Genomic DNA, 21,866 nt, shown 5'->3' with positions numbered 1-21,866 from the left:
AACCTAAAAGAGGCTCCAAAAAATAAAAAATAAGACTGGGGTGAAGATTCGCCTTTAAGCAGGACAACTGTAAACATATGAGATGGTTTTGATCCAAACAAATGCATGTCATAATGACCTAATCAAAGTCAAGTTATTATCAGGTCTTTTATTTTTAATAAATCTAGATGAAATTTGAGATACGTTAATATTTCTTTCCTGTAAAATGCTCCACTTAGTGTTTGTGACAATAATGCTTGTGCATCTAATTCTGAAAAGGTTTTAAAGGCAGAGAACATTTTGAAAAAGAATTCACACATTAGAGGGGTAAACATTTAAACCCTGTTAAAGATTCGCCATCATCCAGGACAAGGTTATTTTAAAAGTTTAAAGCAAAACAAAAAAACAACTAAACCTAATTTTTTGGCAGTTGAAATTTTTTTGATCTTCATCTGAAGGCTGTTATTCTGCAGATGTAAATCTCATGTGCAGATTGGACTCTCCTAACAGGGGATTGTTGGTGCCATTATAAAAGGAAAAAAAAAAAACACAAAGGATTCCATTGCATTTTTGGAACATCTGAAAAAACCCAGAAAGATTTTCTTCAAAAACAAAATCAGTGCATTTCAGACATAACTGATCTCTCAGACAGAGGTTGGTTCTTCCCAAAGACAAAATTCTTAGACACAAACTAAGCTCCACAATTCTCAGTTCAGTCCAGTGAAGAAAATTTAGACTACTTTACTAAAGAAACTAATACGGCTCTCCAAGATAAGGGACTCTCCTCTGGGGGTCAAATGCCAGTTATTTCTTGAGAAAGGACAAGAAAAAAAGAAATAGAGGAAGAAACATTTAAACATTAAGCTTGATGTTCAGTAAAATTCAAACCAAGCACCTCACAGCCACCATTAGTGCTGCTCAAAGCGGGCACTAACTCTGCTCTTTGGGGAGTTTGAGCTGCATGGGATTTAAATCCAAAACAAGCCTAAAAGTCTCAGGCGTCTTCCCTACTAGCTTTGAACTGAGAAAGCTCTTTGGATGATGGATGAAATGTTTTCATCAACAAAGCCAAAGACCAGGTTTGTTGTTTTTTAACCTTATTATATGTTTGCATAGACAGATCAGTTAGATTTTTGTCAGCTACTGGTAAATTAATACAAAGCTCTCATATAGAAATTTCAGCAGAGATTTTAACTGCATTTAATAAAGACACTGCTTTTTGGAAACCAATATAATAATCAAAGCTGTTAGAACAGATTCAAGGGGAACAGCAGAGCACGTTTATGATGCAAATAAGAAGCGATGACTATAAGAATTTCAAGGAGGAAACATTTCTGAAATAACTCTCTATAGGACTGTAAAATCAAAATCTGTGTTTAAAAGAGATCCAACGGACTTAGAAGTAGAGATGTAGTTTATGCTGAAATGTCAGTTTTGCCAGATATATTGTTTTTTTTCCTCCTTCTTGCTGGTTTATGTCTATTTTTCTTTATATTTTTGATGATGCTTAGTTTGGGCACTCAGCATCCCTTTAAGAGAAGGTCCCCTGCAGCACAGTCCTCAAAGAAGGATCAATGCATGCCCCCTACTGAGAGGCATATCTGCGTTTTTATTCTCCAAGCCAACCTTTACTTCCCTCACTCTGGAAACTATAATGACATTCTGACACTTTCTTATAACTACATTTAGAAATTCATAAGTTTTATTTAAATTTACAAAGCTTTGCGTCAGGGAAAAGTCATCTTCGATCATTAAAATCACAAACCGGTCTGTTGTTTTGCATCTGACATACAGGGATGTTTAACTCTCAGTTTCAGTGTTTCAGATTGTGTTGGATCACATGGAGTTCTCTACAGTCTAGCGGCTATTTATGTTAGAGATATGGAGCCGTGCAATGTTTGATATCTGGAAACATCAGTTTAACAGAAGAGGAAACTATCAGCTACACTGTCCTGGTGACAGTGATGGACGAAGCGCTGCAGTGGGAACAGCAGCTGGAAGTCGTGGGGATGTTAATCGACCCTTTTCAGATCCAGACTCATGTGCAATGCAAATGTACGGCCACTGGTTCACCCACAGACTCCATCTATCTTCAGCATCTAATGTCCCTCAGTGCACTTTGCTTTTTGTTTTTTTCTTTTTTTCTGTGTTCCCCATCATTTCTGCTCCCACTTTGTATTCACTGCAGCAAACCCCTCCTGCTTCCTTTATCTTGCAGATCTGTCTGATCCTTCATCGCTCTTACACTGTGAATAACAGACATGTCATAAATGTATATATGTAAAGAACTGGAATGTCTTTAAAAGACCATTTAACTGAAGTGAATGAAGCTCTGAGTTGTAGTGCATAGATCTGAATAATTTCCTTTCCTCCCTATAGTCTCACAAGAGGAATAGAGAAAATGACTCAGGTAGTTCAACTTTCAGGCCTGTCTTAGTTGTTCCTGCATGCCATCATGGTAAAGCCATAGCTGTATATAAAACAGAGTACTGTTTTAAATCTATTTTTCTACATATAGTTCAATTATTTACATGTGGATCACTGAACAAGTCTGCAACTTGCCTGTTTTACAGTCAATCAGCAGAAGAAATGAGATGAAAGAACCAGAAATTATCCATCCTGCATAAGCATGAATCTGGAAAAAAGGAGAAAATTTTTCAAAGGGTTGGCTTTGTTTCTGCATAAATTATGTTTTTGACTGGAATATATTTATATTTCATATTCACCCCAAAACATGTTTATTTCCCTGACAGAAGATGAGGAAATGTGTTAAAACTTTTAGAAGCGACAGCAAAGCTAATCCTTTGCTCTCCTACGGTCATGACGCTACAGTTCATGTTTTAGCAGAGCTTTCTGAACCAGTGATGGTTTCCCTTCCATCAATAGTCCCAGAGGATTAAAAGGGGTCAAATAGAAGGTCCTTCTTTAAATTAATCTATACTAAATGATAATGTGAACCGTCAACTTTATTCTCTAACCTAAAGTTAGAGAGGTGGAGGTTTCTGATTTTTTTACGCACCTATATAATCAGCTGCTAATTATTCTAACCTTACTTTCTAAAAGGATCACTTCCTTTTCATATACTTGTATAGTTATACCACACCACACAGGACTAAAAGAAAACATGGTATTTTGAATTCTTTCTTGAATATAAGCCACTGTTCTCCTGAAGATGTTATTCACATAAAAATGACAAGGTTTTAATCTGTATCTTCCTTGAAAATTTAACATTTCAAGCTTTTTTTAGCATATATACAGTAATTTGGAAATTTCAACAGATCATACTCCTCATTGCATAGCTTCAATGGTAATTTAGGGCTTTTAATAATGTAGATGAATCATTCCTTTATACTGTGGACTTTAAAACAAAAGCATCTCATTAAGTTTGAAAGTATTGTTGTTTTCTATATGAAAAAAACAATCTTAAACAGTGCGGGTGGACTCAGGTTTCAGCTTTCAAAAACCTACAATGCAGCAATAGAGTTGATTCCTTCCTGCTATCATCGCAACCCTCATCCCCTTATAGGGGAACTGAACATCTAGCCTGTTCAGCCAGGCCAAACATTCCCTCTAACGACCCCCCACTTTCAGAGACATAGACAGGTATCGGGTATTGCAGGCTACCAAAGAACCCAACGGACCCCCAATCCAAAGGGGCAGGCCGGTTCTTTCTGGTTCAGTTTGCATGTTTTCTAAGGCAAAACAAGCCTTTGTTTTTGGTCCACTCTATAAAGTCTCAAAATTAACGCTATTTTCCAGCTATTTTCCTCGATGGGAAGTGTAAAGTATTCAAACTTGGAAACAAGGTCAGGTGGATATTTTTTTTTTTACTGTTTTGCAATGTTTTCTATAATCCACACAGCATGAATATATGTAGATACATACACCCCAAGCATAATTCTGGCTGAATATTTGAGCTGTCTCATTTAATATGGTTGGCTAGATCTGAGAACAGTCCAAACATTAGTTTCTAAAAACATTGGTCATCAGCATGATGCTGCCATGATGCTGCCATCGCCGTGCTTAAAATTTATTACAGTTTTCTTGAACCTAAAAACATCAGCTTGATTTCAATAAATTAGGGGTCACCAACCTTTTTAAGACTGAGGGCTACGGCATGGGTACTGAGTCATAGGGGCTACCAATACTGACCTATGAACTGGAGGAGTCAGCATTGACCTAAACTTAATAGATAATAAATATATTTATGTTGTTTCTTTTCATTTCTAATTTACTTTTATGTATTGTAATTTTTAAATCCCTATAAATGCTTAAATGTTTCGATGAGAAGATATGATAAAATGCTCTATAATGATACAAAATAAGAGCTGCAGCTTAAAATAAAATCTCTAACTTAGTCCCCTGGTGTGTTGTTCTGTTTTCAGAAGATGCTGAGGGTGGACTTTGAGGGTTGCTTGGTGCCCACAGGCACCACGTTGGTGACCCCTTCTCTAAATATTTGTCTTACCAGTGTGGAAAAACACTCTTGTCATATGTGACCATAAAACTTTTTTCTCCGGGAGACTTTTTCCTCCTGATTGTGATTAGCAGCAAATTTGGGTCATTCTGGATTTGAAGCACCTGTTTCTTTCTCTGTGCTAATGATTTAAGCCCTTCTCAGATTCACTATGGACACCAACACTGGTTCTATATGCTCTTTCAACTGAAACATTGTTAAGGCTCTTTTGTCCAAGTGCTAGCGGGGATGTATGTATATACATATTTTAGCCTGCAGTAATTATTCAGAGTCTGTGTGGATCAATATGCAGCCAATTGAAACTTGGCTGACTAATTATTGTCTTAAAAATCTCTAAAGTTGATGCTGTGCAGCAACTTCACTAATGAAAGAATCAACCATCAAAGGCTGGAAATGATGATGATGATGTATGTAAACTTCTGACTGATGCTGTTGTTATTATATGAAGACTAACATTTGGTCACCTTTTATGAATGAGTGGCTTTAAATCAATTGCCTTAGAGAAGTCATGAATTATAACAAATGCTTTCTTTTTTTTTTTTATAACAAGCAGAACCTCACCATCCTTTTGCAGTTTGCAAAATTGATTTCCATTGATTACAATGGTTTTAATGGGCCCGCTGTTCTCTGTATCTATCTGTAAGAGAAAACAGGTGGTCTTAAGCGTTGTTTGTGTTTGGTAGCAACTGATATGCCTCTGAATTTGGATATCAATATCTTTTTTTTATTAATTGATTCATGTCTGCACCAAACCCTGTAATTAAAGTCAGATGGTGCAAAATTCAGAATACAAAGCAGACTCTGATAGCAGCGCTGCCTGAGCTAAAGCGGAGTCCTCAGAGTTAATTCATGCTTGAACTGTTGGAAATTATCACTGACACTGTTTATTTCCTGTAAACACATATTGCACTGTATTCACACGGCTCTGTAGGCAGCGGTTCTTCATTAAAATGTCATGCTTCCGTGGAAAGCCTGATAATGAAACAATTTGCCTGACATGAAAAAAAAAAGGCTGAAGATACTGTTAGTGTGTAATTTGTTGATGCGGTTGATGGAGCGGTGGTACAATTATCTTTTATTTACCATATTTCTCCACAGTCACAGTGTGATGCGTAACAATTTGCTCTCTTGGATTTCTGCGATGGAAGGGCCTGTTAACTTCTTAGGGTTTATGACTGTTAAAACAGCCTCTGTTGTGATCAAAATGTACTGACATTAAATTGGTTGGAAGTCATATGAGAGGGCTGGGTAACACCTGGTAGACTTGCAAAAAAATGATTTATCATTCACTGTGTTTGGCTGCTCAAGGCTTTGAAAGTTGCTGGTTTTCATTCCGATTTTGATTTCCAAATCTAAAGGACATGTGTGCCTTTTTTTTTTTTATGAAGGCAGATGATTTGGAGCCACACTCTTGGTTTAGAAGCTCCACAATGACTCTAAAATCTAGTTCTTTTAACTGGTGACTGTATTCATATCTACACCACTCCATACCTCAGTGTGTGTTTCATGTTGCTTGCTTCATGCTGTAACATCCAGTTAATGTATGCAAATGAATTCAGTTTGCAAGTTGCACATTTATACAGATGATTGTACTTTTATATTTATGTAACGGAAAATGAAACCTATATGAGATGAGAAGGAGTTACATTAAATGATAATGACACAGATATTGACTTCTTTTATTTATTATTGTCTTTTTCTTCCAAGGGCTTTTTTTTAATGGTTTGCAAAGAGAAAATAGCTGAGGAGAAGGGTTCAAGATGACCTAACAGAATGGATTTTTCATCCATTTATAGATTTCTGAACATTTTGGGTTATAATAGCTCTGATGACAGATGATTATTGCATTACAATTCCCACATGGTCCTTCTGGAGTTTTCTCAGACAGCAACACAGATTTCAGCAAAATTACTGCCAAGACTAAGCCTGTGCATAAGCTCCATAAAGCCATGAAACTCATTTGGATACTTGGGCTTTTGGGTGGATTGAACAAAGCTAAAACATGCAAAATAATGAGCTTATTAGTGGGGTATTATTAGAGCCAGGATTAGATAGAAAAATACATTTCCCTTTATGTTACAGTTTACATTTTAGACCAATCTGCACAAATAAATGTAGCATAAGAATTATATCAGGTAAAAAAAATAAAACATGAGTATAGTTTTTGTTAATGTCTCCAGAGTGTGAAAGATTTTGTTGTATGATGTTGCTTACCAATTTATATTTTTTTATGAGCAACATAAAATGTGTTATAAATCAGAATGAAATAAACATTTTGGAGTATCGCTAAAGACTTATATAGAGACACTAGCTGTTCAATTGGGTGGTTTCAATTTGAAACATATATCTATCTATATATCTATAGATAGATATATATAGATATATAGATACTTTGCTAGCATTAGATCCTAGTGGGATGTAAATACTGGTGATAAATGTCCATAAATGTCCGTGGCAGAGAGAAGGACTGTCATCCACTTACATATATACATATGTATATTAATCCAGACAATGTGCAAAGACAATCAAATTTAAATTGTGCATAAAGATTTAAAAATTGTAGATTTTTATGCTTCGTTTCCAGCATACTGTGCCTGATTTAGTTTGCATAGAAACATTATATAACATTAACTAAAAATTTAAGTAAAAAGAGCAAAGCCAATAGTCAAATACTGTCAGATACAACCATGAGCACAGCCACAATCCCTGTTTCATCTACCTCCCTGGAACAGGGAGGTAGATATGCTTGCAGGCCACAGAACGTCTTGGTCCCCTGACTGCTCCCATGGCCCCTGTGTTAGTTCTGCAGTGCTATCAGAGGGCCAAGAATGGGCTGCTTCCCTTGGTAAAGTGTTGCCTATGCGGAAGCTCCAAGAAACTTGGACCAGACAGTGTTAACTCTGATGTTGTAAGCATTGTTTTTCAGGGAGTCACAAAAGCAGTCTGGAAAAGAATGAACATGAACAGGACCGGGCTGCTCAGTGGCGCAGTGGGTAGCACTGCTTGCTTGCAGCAAGAAGGTTCTGGGTTAAATTCCCGACCCGGGGTCTATCCTTTGACAGCTGGAAATAGGCATATCTTTTAGTCTATAGATAGACTAAGCGTGTTAAAACATGGATGGATGAACAGGACCAAAGAATATGGAAGCACAGGGTTACCAATGCAGAATTTTAGACGACAAGCTTGCACTCATTAACATAAACTGAACATTTACGTTCCCCCTCATAGCAACAAACAGGTACTTCAAATGGTTGAAGGTAACACTAACACACACAACACTGTGGTATGCCTGAAACATGAAATTACAGAAAAAAATGGCAAGTACTGACCCAGGTGTACTAAATGTTTCATGCTACCCTCTCTGACTGTATAATTCACTATTCACCAAATATTCTAATAAAGTTAAGTGAAGTTTGGGGTTAAGAAAAAAAATCTGTGGGTAGAAATCCCTTTGCAAGAATCCATACATTTTTAAACAAGTTCATAGAAAAGCTTCAGGAAATTTCTTGGAAAATGCGTTAAGTTTTTTGCTGATGAAAGCTGACTATTTGATTGTACTGGTTGATCTATTTAACATTATCTTAACATTAGTTCTCGGTATGTAATTCTGTTGAGCTCCTTTTGTAACAGGGAGAACACATACTGCCTCCTGACAGGAGCACGAAGCAGCTTGGCTCTTACAGTAATGGGCCGATCAGGATGTCAGGCATAAAGGGAAACCTGTAATTGCATTCATTATTGAGATGAGTCTGATCCCAGCAAATTATGCTAAAAAAAAAAAACATTGTCTCAATGTGAAAAGACCCTAAGAGGAGAAAATGTGCCAAAAAGCCTGGACTCAGCAGCAATTTTGTGTCTAGAAGGTTTGTTCCTCCAGTGGGGATAGATATAACACAGATCATTGTTGTTGCTGAAACAGCTGACACCCACCTAAAAAGACTGCAGTTTTCCCACCTCCTTATGCTAAACAACTGATCACCAGGGCTGCTGTTTTCTACACTACTATGTTTCCAAAGTTTTACAGAATTATGGGAACATTTTTCTCTCTAAAGAAATGTAAACCATTTTAAACAATCTCAACACCAGCTCCTAAAATGTTACTTTGATTTAAGAAATCTTTAAAAAAATAAAGTTGTCATACATGTACATGTCTCTCATTGCTTTTACTATATTTCAGAAATGCAGACAAACCTCTCAGCCGCACTACCTCTTTCTGCGTGTGAACAGAGAGATTATTCTGCAGGGAGATGGGACCGCAGTGAAATCTCCAGCAGCAGGCTGAAGTGTTTCCTCTGGGTTTCAGCTGGTGCTGCTGACATGTGCCTCACTACTTATACTGCGGCACAGAATCCCTGCTGTTCGTCGGGGACTGCTCATGTCTTTTGTTTTTTTTTTTTTCTTTTAGTATTCGGTTAAATCTAAAACACTCTGCAGTCAAATACACTTTTCTGTAGTATTTCACTATAAAATACCCACTTTCCTTCACTCTGAATGCAATTCTTCTCCATCTAAAATTCTAATTTGACTGAGAAGCTTTGAATAATCAAGTGTTTTTAAAACCTTTTCAGTTTAAATTCAGTCCAATCAGTCTGTAGAAACCTGAACCCCAACCAATATTGTGATTTCATAACGGTTAAATAATTAGAAAACCTTTCCATCTTTAGAAAGAGATATATTGAACATGATATAATTTACCGGTATCTCACAATGTTAAGCCATCCAGGAATTTTATTTAAAGTCTGACTAAACTTGACCAACTGCCGGTTAGGATGTATTAACTAGGACAAAATACTCTTTAGTTTTCTTCTGTTTAATTTTCCAAACACCCATTAAGTTGCCAGACAATCGGGTTGGAAACTTTTACAAACAAGAAATACATATAGTTAACATATAGTTATTCCATTTTATTTCCATTTATCTATGCATTTTATACAAATTAATACTTGTAAACAATAAACAAAAATAATCACTTTAGCAGCAAACTGTTAACTCCTAGTACATTTGAACAGAAGCCATAGAGAGAAAACCTTCTATGAGAATTACTTAACAGTAGTTAAATATTGAGATAACCTTGTATACAGTTTTGCATCCCTCTACTTTTGACAGTTTTGTTTAGCTATTTGCTGTCATACTAGATGTTTTTTGTTCCTGTTCATTTGATATTTTTTATTCTGTATAATTTGGTTTAGATAGTAAAACTGAATCAAAAGAAGATATATGATCCACATAGTTACCATATTTTTTGCTTTCTTTGTACGTCATGAATACATAAGACCCAGACTGATCAGAAAGACTGATAGGTGACACTAGTGCTGAAAGAGCTGCTGCAAGCACTGGTGCTGTTATACATGGGGGGGGGGGGGGGGGATCAAACAGTCTCCTGCTTTCTCCATAATTCTGGACTTTGCAAAAAAGAGTGGGTTTGTCTTGGGTTGCAAGACAGAATGGTTTTCCCAGATCTTGGCATTGCTAGGCTCTTCCAAATCCCTTTGAAAGAATGTGTTCTTGTCTGATAAAAACAAGCTGAAGCTTTTGGATCAAAATTCTAAAAGCTTTGTATTTTCTGCAGGAAATAATCAAAACTTTGCACTGCCAAAAGAACACAACCTTCACAGTATGATTGTGGGAGCCATGGCCTTATGCCTTTAGGTTGTTTAGTTTTGAATAAAGTAAATGTTTTTGTAAAACTTGAAAAAATTCAGAAATTTTCCAAGTACCACTAAAAAGCTTTTAAAATGAAGAAGATTACTTTTTTCAGTCGTTGAGAACTACTACTATAACTAGAAGAAAATAATTTTTTGAAGTTAAAGTCAAGGCTAACCAGTATTGGTGACTAGTGCTAGAGAAGATTGAATGCTTTTTCAAGCAAAACCATTGTGTCTATCTCTGGCCCACATTGTGTGTTTAAATACTTAGATAAAAAAATATCTCTGGAAAAACTTATAAAATCGCTTGAAAGATTTTGCCTTGCCCATTCTATGCAGAAAATAATTTCTCTTGGAAAATTCAACATACGATAAAGTACAGCTTGTAATTCCTGGAAAAGCAGAACATTAATCAAATTATTTAGAGATCTTAAGCTGAAAGTATACAACAAGGTATAAAGCTGAAATGCTTAGAGGCTGAAGAAAAAGTAATGGGGATTAAAAAAAATTAAGCAGCAGAGCGTCTCTTAACTAGATAGCTCTTATAGCAACAGCCATGCAAAACTATAAGGAATTTGTGGGCTGCAGGCTGACAAATAAAGAGGAGGAGGGAAACCACAGAGGGAATCGACTAGTATTTTGTTTATTCGTTCTTTCTTACAGTACTGTTTGCAAAAATTAAAATTCTGCACACAAAATAGACGAGCTGCTCAGTAGAATCGTTTTACTTTTAGCATTGCATTAAAAAAAACAACACAAACCTGTAGTTAAAATCGCTGGATAAGCTCAGGAACTCTTCCAAACAGCTGCTATCTCATTCTGCAACACAACAGTATGGATCTAAATCTGGGTGTTAAACTGCCCTGCCTGCTGCCAAGATTACCCTCCTAATGTGAGCATACATAAAAATCAGACCGCAAACAACCTAACTTCTAAATCTGCAGCAGAACAGAAAACAGCTGAAATAAGGGTAAATGATCTGAGTCTCAAAATCCTAATAGAGCTTTTATTTTCTAAGTTTATACGTTTCAGTTAAAATCCGTTGTCTTTAAAAAGATATCAGCATATAATAACATCAGAAAACCTTAGGAATGCACCTGCAATTAGTAACCTATTTATATTTATTTGTAGTAAAACTGTATTTATTTAATAACAGAAACATTAACTGTGGCAATAATGGTTTCATTTAATTATAGAATGATGATCAGAACAATATCCATAGCTGAACATGGAGGAGTACATTTCTGCACATCAAGAATCCCTTTCATCTGAGAAAAGCTCTTCTTATGCATACTTTTCATGCCATCCACTGTGTCATCAATCCACTCAGAGAGAATACAGAGAAGTGTGTCGAAACACCCAGCCGAGCTCTAATGGTGTCTGAAGAGACCCGGAGCGCAGCTGAATGAAAAGGTAGAGCGTGAAAATCGAAGAGCCGTGGTTGAAACGACACATGTAGAGAAGCAGATCAGTCTGAACGATGAGGCAATTACCTTTTTACATCCTCTCTTTCAATTACCACTGGAGAGGCGGTGGACGTAGAGAGGGGTTAACAGATAACACAGACCCACCAATTCAGCTAATACACCCTGATATGATCTTTGATTAGAAGAGAGGGATGTTTAGCAATGCAGGAAATATTCGCTCTCAGCTTTGGATAAATTGTGAGAGTTCACACCAGATAAAAGGCTAATCAATTTGGAGGTGAGAAGAGAAGCTTTCAGCTTTAAACACGGCGTGACTCAGCGTTGGAGGTGGTGGGGAGGCCGTTCATTTTTTATTTCTATCTAAAGTGGGTTTTGTCTTATTGCAAAAGTCACAATAACAGCTACACTTGAGCTATATGAGCTACCCGACATTACTCGTTTAACTGGAAATAAATTTACAAAGTTCAAGCTTGGTTCCTTTTTTCCTTTTTTTTCCTCCAATGCATTAAGGGTGGTTTAGTTTGTCAGAAACTCCAAAAGACTCAGGTGGAGGCATCAACAATCACCTGGAACAAAGACTACAGTTTTTTAGACTCAACAGTTAATTACCACATCAAGTATTCAGCAGCACAGGAGCACTACAGGGGACCGTAATCTCGCCATTCCTTTTAACTCTGCACACCTCTGACTTTTAGTACCAGATTCTTATCAGCAGAAATACTCATATGGCTCTGTAGTCATTGGGTGGATCAAAGAAGGAGAAGAAGGTGAGTACAGAGATCCTGTGAACCACTTTTCTAGCATGGTATGAAAATAATCATCTGGCCCTGAATGTCAGCAAAAAAAGGAGGTGATTGTAGATTTCAGAAGAAAAAATGGAACATGAGAAAAGGTGGAGTTGGTAGAGGAGTATAAATGCCTTAGTGTTCACCTGGGCAACAAACTAGACTGGAGACGCAACTGCGAAGCCGTCTATAAGATGGGATAGAGCAGATTGTACTTCATTGTACTTCAGATTGTAAACAGCGAAATCATTATCAGTAAGAGGCTTCCCCAACTCTGCTGCAAGACAGATAGAAGATCCTTCCAGTATACAGTTATCAACATATCATTGAAAAAAACATTAATAAGTTACTACAACATTTAAGTTCTGTTTGGGATCAACAAAGACTCTTTTAATTGAACTCAATTGAATTCAGTTTTGCTATCAATAAAGACATATTAGGTATAACAAAATGAAAAATATAGTTTTTTTCTGTATATGCGTGTGTAATACAAAGGACGAGTATATGGCTAGATTTGATCATTTTATCAGAGCGACAGCCTAGGGGAAGAAGTTGTCTTTGTTGCAACTGTTTTAATAAATAGCAAGCTGTAACACTATTTCTAAACACACCCAGTCAAAGTCTAATACAAATACACCCAGTGTCTAGGAAAATTAGAAAAGCTAAGACAAACACCACCATGTGTCCAGCATGTGTGGGATCTGCAATGATACTAGCTTCCATTTTTCTGACCCAAGCTCTGTACAAGCCCTAGAGGAAGGGAAGCACATCTTCCCTGCAGACCTTACTGTTCATTCTAGCTTGAATCTGGAGGTCCTGGAATGATGTAGTTCTTGACTCAAGTGTGGAAGTAAAGTGTCTGCTTGATGTCCTCTGAACTCTCAGTGTGCATGAACCACATAGTGAGAAAACTTGCTTTCTAGGACCCCGAATCATCAACAGTAGACACAGTGGTGTTCAGTATGATGCAGAAAAGCAGTTTGGTGGGGTTCTCTGCAGCCCACAGATGTCCCCACTGTCTTGAGTGGGCTAAGCTCCAGGTAAGTGTTAATGAATCAGTGGTCTGACCATTCCACCTCCAGGCTGTACGAAGACTCAGTTGTCCTTGATCTGAACAATGATAGAGGTGTTATCTACAAACATTAGGAGTTTCATTTAAAGAATACATAAAAAACTTGTTAAAATAAAAACATGGAGTAGAAGAAACAAACATTTTCTTTATGTCACACTGTCTTCTCTTTTTTTCATTATCATTTTAGAGAAAGACATGCTTTTAAGCAACCCAGAGATGGTTTGCTGGTTTGAACTGTATTCAGTTGTTCAAATGTTTTTTTCATTAGGTTAAGATAAATAAATTAAGGCTGATGCAAAACTGCAAAACTCAAAGTTACTCAAAACAAAATTATGACACTTTAGACCGAGACTGTGAATTGGAAGCATCCAAAAAATAAAGAAAGTGGTTTTCACTTACTTGTGGGGAGTGAAAAACAAGTTCCCATCATTTTTGGCATAAGCAGCCAATAATTGATTCTAAAAATGAATGTTGTTAAATAGCTTTTGACTTGCAAAGCAGTGTGTCGAATCCACGACTCAGTGTGTCTAGAGGAGATGTAAAACTTTTGATAATACAAGCTTTACTCTCCTTTCAGTATTCATTGGTCTAGGTTTGCATATATGGGGTCTGAAATAAAGAATAAACAAATGTGAATGTATAAAGAATATTTTCAGATTGTATGTTAAAGAATCTTCTTCCACATCTCTTCCTTTTTTTGCTGTGCCTCATTCTGGTGTGGAAGCAGAGAAATATATACTGCAGCTGCTGTTAAGCCTGCTGAGTGCACGATCACTCAACTATCTGTGACTGCCTTCACTGTACCTTCGCCTGAGGCAGCTGAATTAATATGAATGGAAGATACAGATTTATATTATTAGAGTAGTAGGTGGGGTGGGGCTGTAGAGGGATGAGGAATAATATACTGTACATTTCCTTTAGGGGTTTAATTAGTCTCAAGGTTCTAGTATGAAGAAAATTCTGAAACCCTGTGATCATAAAATCTGTCTCATGTTGGTCTAATGCAACAAAGAGAGAACCTGGCTTTATGTGGCCACCCTATAAAGCTGCAGACAGAGAGGGGGAAGAAAAAGGCTGCATTTTATTTCATGTTGTTTCTTCCTCTCTCAGCAGTGCTTTGCAAATTACTCTCCTCATGAACCCGTTGTGCGTTCCTCATTATGTTTTAGGAGCCCCTCAGAGTTTTGGTCTCTCTCAGTGGTGATCCAGGGACAATGAGAAGGGATATCAGGCATAAAAATGAAACAAAGTGGATGAATTAATAAATAAGAATACTATGACAAATCAAGCAATGATGTTGCAATCTATTGGAGCCAAATGGGATTTAAAATAAGACAGATGGAAACAGGTTTTCTTGTTCCTTTTCCAGGACACATGCAGTAGACATGATTTTCCCATGAGGCTGTTTTGAAGTGACATTTATTCCAGACTAGGTGACATATAGTGTGAGAAATGGATAAGATTGAAACATTTTCAGATAGTGTGTCCTACACTAAAACCTGAGGTACTGAGGAACTCTTTGAAACTCCAGATTCTGATCTAAGGGTAGTTCCCTGGAGAAGCATTAATACAACTTGATTTTTATTTTTTATTTTTTTACTCAATACAATTGCAAATTAAAATGTATTTTAGTCCGATTTTGTTCAGCAGACCAAAACAAGTGGCGTCTTTATGGAGTGAAGGGTAAAAGGATACTGTCTTTTTAAAATGCTCAGTAATGAAAAATTTAAAAGGGTGTGGCATATACATACATTCAGCCCAATTTATTTTTGTTCCGATATATGTGTCGACGCTTCATACAATCATCCTAATTATCTGTTAATCTTCATATAAATTCAGCTGTTTAATGAAGGTCGCAGAGTTTTTTTTTTAAGAACATTAGTGAACAAATAGCTTCATGAAGACTGAAGAACAATCATGCTTTTGGCCAGTGGGCGAAGACCAGAAACCATGCATGCAAGGGGAGAAAAGAACCCAGGACCTTATTGCTGCAAGACACAAGTGCTAATTGGTCATCATTTGAAATAATTTGAATGTGCCACAAGTGTAAACCTACTAGAAAGTGAGGCTACCTTAAACTGAAATGCAGGGACAGGATATTCTCTACCAGAGGAGTGCAAATCCATCGGTCTGAGAGACTACCTACTTGGAGAAGAACTATGAGCAAACATATCAGTTTCATGATGTACAAAGCTGGTAGACATGCCACCAATGATTCTGCATTTTTGTTATAGATTTTCTTTAAAACATGTCTTGAGAAGTATGTTTTAACTCTCTTCGTATTTACAATCACTTTGTTTTGGTCAGCCATAAAAAAACAACAAAATTTTGATAAATCTTCAAAATCCCATTGGGAGTTCAATGTGACCAACTGTAGATTGTTTTTTAAGCACTATAAGTATTTTAGCATGGCTCTATGTGTAAATTGTTTTCTTTTTCTTTAATTCTCCAGTGTTTGGAGCTGCATTGCATCAAACTACTCAGAAGCCTCATTAATAATGTTGAAAGGCTCTCTATTTATGCAGTTTTACTAATTTAAAGCCACCAAGCAGCACAGGACATCAAACGTAAAGCTCAACTTTTCCTAAAACTTTAGCATCTTATTTTAAGAATTACTTAAAAAATGTAACTTTTAAAGGGCTTTATGCATCTTTTCCATTTGGTTGTCTTGTGACACAATAGCTGATAAGGACAAAAGTACATAAAAACATCACATGACTTACATGTATTTTATTTTATTTTTTTAATCCAAGGACAGAGCAGGTAAAAGTAATTACTTATGAAACAGACTGATGCCCAGACCTGAGTACTCTGCTTTATGGGAGAAAATGCTTTACCCTTAAATCATTGGTCACTTTAAGACTACTTGCTCTCTTTCCATCAGATGACTTTAATTTGTTGCTTTAGAATCAAGTGAGAAGGAGAAACGTTTTTGGCTATGCTGCCTGTTGCATAATTTAGGCCGATGAAGAGCTGCATTTTAAACATCCATTTTGCCCGGAGCAGCCAGGCCATGTGACCGTCACATCACAGAGGGCAAATGAAGCTGTAACATTTTATAGGGTTATCTAATGCTGCACTTTACCTCACTTACCCATTTTATTTCATAAAACAATCCACCCGGCCCAGACAAGCGAGCAACCAACATTGTTTTTCCTCCAGTGTGCTTGGAGTATAAATAGTTTATGAGAGTATTCTTTGATGCTTTCAGTGTATTGTTACAGAGATGAGAGTCATAGAGATGGTAAGAGATCTATAATACAGTTTAACTCTGACCAGAAACTTGGAATCTCTTAATCACACTTTGTGGTATCAGCCCTTTAATGTGTCTGCTTTGGAAAAACAAATGTGAATACATGTGTTCTTGTGAAGATGCACGGAGACAAAGGAGGCTTGCAGAAAGGCAGAGATGTAGAAAACGTTACCATGTGGCTGATTTTTAACTGATTACAATGTATCTTCACTGAAATCATCTGACCACGTTTCTGTTATTTGCAATTTCCAGTGATATTTCAGTTTAGTCAAGAGACCTTTCTAAATGTTAGAAGTAAACCCAGTGTGCCTTGTTAGCAAATCAGAGGGAAAACAACCTTTCTCTGATTACAGAACTGAAAATGCCTTTAAATCCCCTAAGGTTTTTAGATATTCTGTCATATTACAAACAAAACATCAGAGAGTTTGATTTGGATTTCATTGTTCAGCAACTAGTAGTATACGGTAGTGAGGTGGAATCAAAATAACGCACTGCTTTAAAAATTCTTTATAAACAGTAATATCTGGTCCACATCAGCAAAAACTCTAGATCCACATTTTGTTGCAAGTTCTGCATCTATGATTTCTGCGTATTTGGAACTCAATTTGTTAATTCTCTTTTTAAGTTCATTAAAATAAATAGCTAGAATCCACAAACCTCATGTCTTGTCTCAGACTTTGTGTCAGATTTTGGGTTGGTCTTGATCTGTCTGCACTGTAGACATGACTTAACACAGATACACACACTGGAAAAAGCACCAATGCCTGTAACTAATAAAGTAACACAGTGCTGCCTTAAGGTCCTTCACTAAACAGATTTCTTACACATCTGTACCAAAAAGTAGATAAATTGGTCAAAAACACTGTTTACAAAGCAGGGAAGAAAAATGAAATCCCATGAAAAGAAAATGTATATGTATATTTGAGTAGTTTGATTTTGAAGTACTAATAGTAGTTTTATCGTTGTTTTTTACAAGTCCATATTTTACCTGTATCAATATTTTTCATTGGTCAACGAACAATGTCAATCTCATCAGTGATATAAGGTGGAAGGTAGTATTTGGACAACGTTATGACTAAATCTAACAGTCCATCAAAGCGGCTTTGTAAAAGACTGTAGATTTATTTTAGGGCCAAAAACAAACATGATACATGTTACTATTATGTCTCAAATTTAATAATAATAATAATTAAACTTTACTGATGTCACATTGGGAAAGTTTACCTCTGCATTTAACCCATCCCCTTGGGGAGCAGTGGGCTGCCATTGTACGGTGCCTGGGGAGCAGTGTGGAGTTAAGGGTCTTGCTCAGGGACCCAGAGAGCAGGCTGTTGGGATTGAACCTTGCAACCTTCTCAGACACAAGCGCACTGCTCTAACCAATGGCCAACACTCCCCTTAATCCGCTTATAGCCGCTTATAAAGGCACAGCTCTCTTAAGTTATAGACTGTAACTTCAGGTCTATATAAAATGTTTTAACCATCCATTTGTTGATTTATCTACTATATGATATTCTAGATACAGTTAGCTCCAATACTCTAAAATAAAGCCAAATGTACTTATTCTGGTTTCAATGGAGCCATAGGAACCAATCTAAAATGCCTGTCAAAAATGAATTAGGCTTATATCTGACATTAACATCCTGAAAAGATGTCCAGATTTCAGTTGAATCCATCCAGAAAATACAAATATTTATAATCCATTTTTTTTTTGTCCCATTTTTCCCCATAATCTATTTTTCCACTCTGAAGCAAAGAGATACCTATTGGAAACAGCATGTGGACCAAACCACTTTTTGAACTATATGGGGGTTCATATTCTTTTAATAATTAAGAAGTACATGTTACATTTATGAGTCAGATTGGCTGAGTTGTACTTTTATTTAAAATATTATTATTCCTCCACCCTGGTGCCCCTAGAGCCTTTAAGGATCATTCTGAATTTAGCTTCAGTCATCTTAAAACAAACTCAAAGCAGCTTGCCTCAACCTGCTAAACAAAAACAGCCACACAGCATTATGCTTCTGTCATGATGTGTCAGTGATGTACAGTGTTAGCTTTTTGCCATGCATGGCATTTTCTGTAAATTCTGATCAATGCTGAAATTGGTAAATTCTTACTTTTTCCCCCACTATGTAACAATGCAGTCTCTGTTTAAAACACAAATCTCCTTTGTTGGCTTTAAATAATATTTTAGCTGATAATTAGGTGCTCTAAAGAAAAGGCTACTACTATCCGGATTGCTAAAAGCAATATCTGAGATAAAAGAAAAGGCAATTTCCTTTTTATTTCCTTTCTCCTTATTTTTTAGAAACCTCTTTAATTATGTATCATTCAAACATAATTAGCCACTCTCATTTAACTAAAAGTCATCTGATTATTGTGGATCTATACAAGCTTCCTAACAGATAATGTGAGAAACAACCTGCAATGGTCTCTTTATGGATCCTGGTATTTCTGTTTAGTTATTGTTTGCTTCTTATATAGTGGTGGTCTCTAGCCTCGCTGAACTGAAATATAACTGCTGTGTGAGCTTCCATCTTAATTAGATGCTATTCTATCACCCACACACCATACGCCAAAAAAGTCCTACGTGGGAGGATGTTTGCTGGTTTTGAATATGTAAGGCCATCCTTTATTTTCTGATCATTGTTGTGGTGGGAGTTTTGGATTGATGCAGTGACATATTTTAGTACTTTGTACACCAGGAATGCTGTATAGATGCACACAGTTTAGATACTACATATGCATTGCTGTATGTAAGATACAAACAGTTCTACAATCATAACGGGACTATTATTAACTATTTTTTGCATAATATGCATATAGTTTCTGGTGAAGTTCATTTTATTCTGCTGCTCTCTGCTGGCAATAAGAAGGTACTACAGTTAACTGGACACACGTGAAAAGGTTTGAGTCTTGCAGCTGCAGCATTAATCTACACTGACACAGAGGTTATTCATTTTCTGTGCTGATAGCTTCCTTTCCTTCTTTTTTTCAACTTTGCTGCAGTCATGCTGCAGCAGAGGCTGTCTGATGGGTTGAGTGTGGGTTGCAGCTTTATTGATAACTCAGTAAATACATGTTAAATGATGCCATATGATTGATAGAATTGTCAGAATCATAAAATCGTTCCATGATGGTTTGTGTTTCGTAGAAAAAAGATGTGCAATCTTGGAAAACACCATGCTATTCAGGAAATAAAGACTATCAAATGAAGAATCCTTGTTTTTAAGATAGTAAATCTGATCAAATCTGGAATTTTAATTCAATAATACCTTATTAATCCCAAAGGGAAATTCAGTAAAGTTAAGAAAATCATGCAATATGAAACTACCAATTTAATTCAATGCATCTACGTAACATTACTTTATAGCAAATCTCCTCACTGGGTATTGCTCAAGACTGATAGGTCAAACTCATTATCATTTGCATAAGACGCAATATGTCCAAATTAAATTCAGATCAATCCCATTTATTGATCATCTCATCCTTCTTCATTGGCTGTCTCAATGAGCAGAGGAATAGCTGCTTCTACAATTATCTAAAGTGCCTTGTTAGCCATATATTTGTTAATTGCAATATTAGCAAATTCAACAACCTGGAAAATAAAGCCCCTTTTTCCATCAAAGGATTTTTTTTGTTGTTGTTGTTGTTGAACACAACATATCTTGCAGACTCCAAAAATCTTGTATCTTTGAGTATTGAGTAGGAAACAGGTTTATTTAAAAGCAAAATTTCCTATTCCCTTTTATTGTTCATGGTTGCATAAATCACTGAGTTACTTTTCTGGATACTCTTTCTTTTTAAATCACACATTGCCTTCCAAATGTATATATAAAGTCCTTGAATTTAATGTGTACTCTATGTAAGCTACTGGAACCAGAATTTCCCTTAAGGAGTAATCCCAAGGAATATATAAAGTTGAGTCTAAATCTAAGTCTAAGTATAATTCTTTTTTTTTAATTAAGTTTAGTAAGTATTTGTTTAGCGTTTTTAAAATGTGTCAGTTTACAGACAGAATTGTGTATATCTTATTGAAATTTAATTTCATGAATCTACACAAACTATAGTTTTATTCTGCTATGAAAGGAGAAGAAGACATCATTCTCAGAATTTTTTAAAAATCTGAAAAATATGGAATACAGTTGTTTTAAGCTTTTTATGAGAAAACCTCAAAATAAAATCCAACTCATTCCGCTAAAATGATTAGCAAATACAGTTTAAACTGATTTAATTTAATTTCACTGCTAATCTGGTTATTCCAAAACCTTCTCAGATGTATGTTCGGGGAAATAATAAGGTTTCATGAAAATATAGAAACAAAGCAGACATTTAAATGTTGTGAAACATTTAAAGAACATTTCGTTCACATAAAACAAAGATGTGGAAGAAGATGCTGGACAGATGAGATTATGGTTTACCTACAAAACGCTATGTATGCATAATGCAGGGAATGTAATGCTGCACATATCGTCCCAGATGAAACATGATGGCTGCTGGATCATACCGTGGGGTTGCTATGTATTACAAGTGGGCAAAAGATGGGTTGATTTAAAAAAAAAAAAAGAGTATTCCTAGAAAAACTTTGATTGACTCAGTCAATCCTGACCTTTTATGCATATATATATATATATATATATATATATATAGTCTAAGCATGGCCCTTGCTGACTGAAATCTTTCTAAAGATGACGGAGATTATCCATGACAAGATGTGCTTTGAGACCAAAGAACACTGTCCGTCAACATGTTGGTGGTAGCATCCTACTGTTAGTGTCATTAAAACAAACATCTGGGTGCAGCATGGTTATAATATTTGGTTCTCTACAACATGCCAAATAACATGTGTAGTTGTAAATATAAGCCCGGATGGCTTATCCAAAATGAATAAAACCTCTACTAGTAATTCTTTATTAAAACATCATAATCGTTTAAACAGGGATAAAAACAGTTGAATTATTAAAAATAAAAAAAGTATTATAGAAATCAATGCAAATAATGACTGCATGAAAATGAAGGCCGCTGCTGATATAAGTTATTGTAGAAATTGATTTATCCAGCAATTATTTCTTTTTTTTTTTTTTGTCAGCCAAAGGCGTTTTAGTCTCTATACTTCAGTTAATGATTGATCAATTACTAAATTAGTAAACCACTATTTCAATAATCAATTAATCACTATTAATCCGACAAATTTTAATCTGTATATATATATATATATATATATA

Source organism: Cyprinodon variegatus, unplaced genomic scaffold (assembly GCF_000732505.1).
Source record: "Cyprinodon variegatus isolate N-32 unplaced genomic scaffold, C_variegatus-1.0 Scaffold246, whole genome shotgun sequence".
Classification (NCBI taxonomy): domain Eukaryota; kingdom Metazoa; phylum Chordata; class Actinopteri; order Cyprinodontiformes; family Cyprinodontidae; genus Cyprinodon; species Cyprinodon variegatus.
The sequence above is the reverse complement of the archived record's forward strand: the minus strand, read 5'-3'. Positions refer to the sequence as shown.